Source organism: Clupea harengus, chromosome 24 (assembly GCF_900700415.2).
Source record: "Clupea harengus chromosome 24, Ch_v2.0.2, whole genome shotgun sequence".
NCBI classification, from domain to species: domain Eukaryota; kingdom Metazoa; phylum Chordata; class Actinopteri; order Clupeiformes; family Clupeidae; genus Clupea; species Clupea harengus.
The window spans coordinates 5,425,779-5,431,738 of NC_045175.1; positions in this window are offsets into that span (position 1 = coordinate 5,425,779).

Below are 5,960 nucleotides of genomic sequence, written 5' to 3' on the forward strand. Positions count from 1 at the left end.
GGTGATGGGCAGGTGTGTATGTTAATGTTTGTGTTAGAGAGATCCAGCAACCTCTTCTGTTGTGTATTCAAACTATAGTCCCCCTGTTACATAACATCTGTCTTTATTTCTGTCTGTAAACCCCTAGAGGGATGACGCCAGTCCTGTGGATGAAGACATGTCTGCAGTGCCCAGGACTTCTGACCAGGTACAGAGAGTGCACTCAGGAGATGAAGACAGCATCCTGTACGCCAGTGTCCAGTTCAAGGCCAAAAGCAAGGACAAGGGTCCAGACTCCCCAACCATGCAGCCTCAGGTCCAAGAAAAGGAGGAGGATGTTGATTACGCTTCAGTGCAGTTCCGGAGTCCCTCCTGTGCTGTCAATCAGTGAGTAACTGAGTCTGTTCACTATGTACTCCAGGCTGCATGGTGTCACCACATGTTTGTGACCAAAATACACCAGGTAGTGAGCCAAGTAGCTTCTATTGGTGATGGCTCTGCTGTTCGTTGTGATTGTGAGGCTAGTCTGTTTGCTGTGACCTGGATAGCTTGCTAGTAATTTCTCACCGCATCTGTAAAATTAGTCAAGAGCGCATGGAAGGCTTGCACAGCTTTTAATCTAAGGCTACTTTCACATCAACTATTTCACTGTCAGAGGACACATATTTGCCGAAAATAAGCTAAATGGGTCCCAGAGACAAACTAATGTGCACTAGCTAATGAAAATGTCTGAATGTCTAAAATCTGATATAATCATGTTCTATCATATTTGTGCTCTTTTGCAGAACTGAGGATAATACTGCGATCTACAGCACCATCAACAAAGCCAGAAAATGAAAACAAGAGACCACAGTATGTCTTACTTCAGTTTGAGGATATCAGCAGTGAGTGGCATCAACATGGCATGGAGAGAGGGGTGACTTGTACCATCACAGGTGTGAGTTAATTTAGATTTGAAGATGAATGACAAGAGCCATTTACTTTCTTTATCCAACCCGCCTTTCAGTATTGTACAAATATAATTTTTCACCAGCCTACAGTATGTGTTCCCTGGCTACCCCATGACCTTGGTGTTGTCATCTTGATCTCTTGCTCTTGAGATACAGGAACACACTTTTGAGTAATTTCATTCATTTTTCATGCTTGAGTTATATTTTACTTATTTGCAATGTTTCTTGTTGGCTTTATGTAGTTGTGTGGCAGAAGGGGAAGGGGAAGGGAAACAACAAGTGTTGTGCACAGCCTGCATTTGGTAGATGTACATAATACCTGTATATATACAGACATCCGGTGGTAAATACATGATACAAACAAGACCAGTTTAGTGGGTATACACTATACACTAGGGTTACTGTTACAGGGGTAAGGGGGGTAGGGACGGAGAAACATGTCGGTGGTGGCAATAATATATATTGTATATGAATTTTAGCATAGGGTATGGGGTAGAGTAAGTGTACGGCAGTCCGGTGGCGGTGGGTGCAATTTGCCAAGGGTTTCTACAGGTGGATCAGGTGAAGAGACTACAGCAGCGTCCCATAGCGAAGATAGTCTAGATTAGGAGAGAAAGAAAATAACAGAGTGAGTGGGTAGAGTTTGGCTGTCCATATGCGTAGATGAGGAGTAGTGGGGGTGAGGAGCAATGTTTCCACATCCATCAGCAAATGGAACATGCTATAAGGTAGAGAGAAAAAAAAATTTAGTAGACATTTATTTCAGAAACAGATTTGGGTAGTAGATTTACAGTAGGCAATATGGCCATTCTATCAGTACTATTATAAGCATTAGCAATGTGATATGAAAGGAGAGGGAGAGAGAGTGAGAGAGCGAGAGTGAGAGAGTGAGAGAGCGAGAGAGAGAGAGAGAGTGAGAGAGAGAGTGAGTGAGTGAGTGAGAGAGAGAGTGAGAGAGTGAGAGAAGAGAGAGAGAAGAGAGAGGAGAGAGAGAGAGAGAGAGAGAGAGAGAGAGAGAGAGAGAGAGAGAGAGAGAGAGAGAGAGACTTAGACTGCCTGGCTAGGTGTATGGGAATATTATTTAGTATATTATTTAGATTTTAGTCATAAGCTTTGTAGGGGTGCACAACAGTGCCCAATTTTCTGGTGACAGTCGCAGGACGCGCCGTATGCTGTACCCGGGATCTGTCGCACTCCTTCACGGTACAACATACGCTGTCTATAGCCCAGTTTAGTTGTTTAGGGGGGTATTGCATGTGTTTAGATTTGTTTGGTTTATGTAATAGGGTAAAATATTTAGTTGCATATGTTTTTTTGAGTCTGCTAGCGGTTGCTATTTCGGGCGAAATTCGGTTTTCGGTTGGCTAATCTGTGGCTAATTTGCCTTTCCTAACAGTTTGGTGAACTGTTTTACCTTGTAATTTACCTTGTATTTACATTCCCGTTGACTTGGTGGAGGATCCACCAAGTGGCCCTATGGAAAAGCATCACAGGAGTGAGAGATGAGAGGCGCGCCACCAGAATGGGCAGGGCAACCTCCATGCCGGGATTGGCTCTCCCCCCTGCTCAGCCCCTAGGCCCGCCCAAGACGGTCAGGGGCAGAGCGGGTGTGTACCCTACGTGTGTATGTGCTACGTATTTTTAGTTAAGGTTAGGCTTAGTTGACGCAATTACTTATGGCTATAGGATGCACTAAAGAGGAATGTCTTTAGTCTCGATTTGAATATAGGTAGGGTGTCTACATCTCGAATGGAGGCAGGGAGATTGTTCCAGAGGAGGGGGGCTCGGTAGCTAAAGACTCTGCACTCTGGGGACGGAGCAGCCTTGGAGGGCAATAGGGGACAACTAATTCCTTAAGGTAGTTTGGAGCCAGGTTGTTTGTAGTTCAGCTGTCATACACAAAATACATTCCTATCTGATGAATAAATAGCAAGTATCACATAAGTTGCTTTTATATGGAAATAAGTTAAACAAACGTATATTTTGAAAGTGGTGATAAAGAGGAGCTGGTTTCATGCCACATTTGCGTACTTGCTGAAATACAAATTTAATGCAGATTATTAATATGGTATTATGTTCTTTTACGTAATGAACTATGATTATGATACATTTTGCTTGTGTGTGTGTGTGTGTGTGTGTGTGTTTCATTTTTGGGAAATGAGTGTATCCTCTGTGTGTGTAAAAGACATTTATTAAAAAAATATTTTGTAATGTTGTTTTTGTGTTTTCTTGTATGTTTACTTACCATGCTGTGTTTCCAATAAATTCATAAGAGATATTCAGTATCTTAGCGGTGAAAGAGGTCTTCATTTGCAATAGTCTGTTTCTTCTCAGTAAAGGATTGTGTTGAATCGCAATGTCCAAGAAGGAACTTGGTGAACCCGGTAGTTTTGGGGTCAGGTTCAACATTTTGCATAGCCGTGTTTCCCATGGTGAGGGCCATTATATGTCAGGCAAACTCAGTAGCGATTGTAGATATAATTAACACAGGACTAACTTTATGTGTGAGTAAGGTGTGAGTAAGGCATGTTATGTGGGTGTATACTTCTATCTTTAAAGGATTCACTGAGATAAGATAAAATGAGAGGCTAAAACTATCCTCATGCAATACCTTCAGTCTCCACTGGGAAAGGGCCGAAGCTGGACTATCCATGCAATACTCAGATCATCCACTAGGGGAGAGGACAGGGTTCACACTTTATTTATACCTCCATGAGGTAAAGAACTGTGATTGGAAAAGCTTCCTCTGAGTGCAATGACCTTTTTGCAAATCTTACTTAGTCCATCATTCCCAATCCTCTCTGCATTATTTGCTTAGTGTCCCTCAGGCTGGTTCAATGCAAACATTTACGCGTGGTTACCTAATATCAGATTATGGTCCTGGATTAACCTGACCACTGATATGTCACATTTCTAAATCTACCAATGTATTTAGAGGAGGATAAAGAGATGCAAAGCGTCCTGAAGAAAGCATTTTGCCTCGTCTATAATGCATAAACTCACTTCCTGTGACCATCAATTTAGACACAATAGGAGTAAATAATAATAATAATCAGTCAACACGTGGCTGCACCCTGTATCTGAAGAGCAACAGGAAGAACACAATTTGCTTTTTTACTGGAACACAAACTGCAACCAGAGCGCACCCAAGTCACCCAAGTGACTCATATCAAGAGAGGAAGAACGCTAGACTCAGTCTAGTTTTGCATTTTCAGTTCATCCTATCTGAAAGTTAACAGTTTTCACCCCTACTACTGACACAGCAGTTTCCGTTGGCCCTAAAAATAGCTGACATGTCTGTCAGCAAGTGGCTGTAGGCTCAGCATTGACACCTTTATGCACACGGCGTATTTCTATCTTTCTGTGTTTTCACACTGGAATACACCCTGCTAGGGTACAAACCCTCTATGCAGAGAAATATGGGACGTCCACCAAGCCCCTCTGACATTTTTAAGAGGGCCTATGTATATAGTGTATGTATGCATGAACTGTATGTACGGTATGTAGTGAATGTCTGTGCTGTAGGTATATATGTAAGCATGTATGGTTTTACGCATATAGTATATGTGCATATGTGTGCAGACCTATTCATGTCTGATGGCCTAGATGTATAGATTTAGTGTATGTATGTGGCTACGTATGCATATATTTATCCATTTGTCTGTATGTATGAAAGTATGTAGGAAAACAGCTTACTACCAGTAGAGAAAGCCAGTTGAAGTAATGGTCTGATGCTGTAAAACAAGGCAAGCGTCAGGCCCTTTAATTCTGTCCCTTATTTGTTTTTCACTCCTGGCTGGCTGGCCTGTGGAACTGAGGAGTCTGCTGCGTGTCTGTGTTTTGCACACAAAGTGTAACACCCCCACCCTCATCACCCCCCGCCCTCATCAGCCCCCGCCCTCATCAGCCCCCGCCCTCATCACCCCCCGCCCTCATCACCTCATCACCCCCCGCCCTCATCACCTCATCACCTCATCACCTCATCACCCCCGCCCTCATCACCTCATCACCCCCCACCCTCATCACCTCATCACCTCATCACCCCCCGCCCTCATCACCTCATCACCCCCCGCCCTCATCACCTCATCACCTCATCACCCCCGCCCTCATCACCCTCATCACCTCATCACCTCATCACCTCATCACCCCCCGCCCTCATCACCCCCCGCCCTCATCACCTCATCACCCCCGCCCTCATCACCTCATCACCCCCCGCCCTCATCACCTCATCACCCCCGCCCTCATCACCTCATCACCTCATCACCCCCCGCCCTCATCACCCTCATCACCTCATCACCTCATCACCTCATCACCCCCCGCCCTCATCACCCCCCGCCCTCATCACCTCATCACCCCCGCCCTCATCACCTCATCACCCCCGCCCTCATCACCTCATCACCTCATCACCCCCACCCTCATCACCCCCGCCCTCATCACCTCATCACCCCCCGCCCTCATCACCTCATCACCCCGCCCTCATCACCTCATCACCTCATCACCCCCCGCCCTCATCACCCCCCGCCCTCATCACCCCCGCCCTCATCACCTCATCACCCCCGCCCTCATCACCTCATCACCCCCCGCCCTCATCACCTCATCACCCCCCGCCCTCATCACCTCATCACCCCCGCCCTCATCACCTCATCACCCCCCGCCCTCATCACCTCGTCACCCCCCGCCCTCATCACCTCATCACCCCCGCCCTCATCACCTCATCACCCCCCGCCCTCATCACCTCATCACCCCCCGCCCTCATCACCTCATCACCTCATCACCCCCCACCCTCATCAGCCCCCGCCCTCATCACCCCCCGCCCTCATCACCTCATCACCCCCCGCCCTCATCACCTCATCACCTCATCACCCCCACCCTCATCAGCCCCCGCCCTCATCAGCCCCCACCCTCATCACCTCATCACCCCCGCCCTCATCACCTCATCACCTCATCACCTCATCACCCCCCGCCCTCATCACCTCATCACCTCATCACCTCATCACCCCCCGCCCTCATCACCTCATCACCTCATTCACC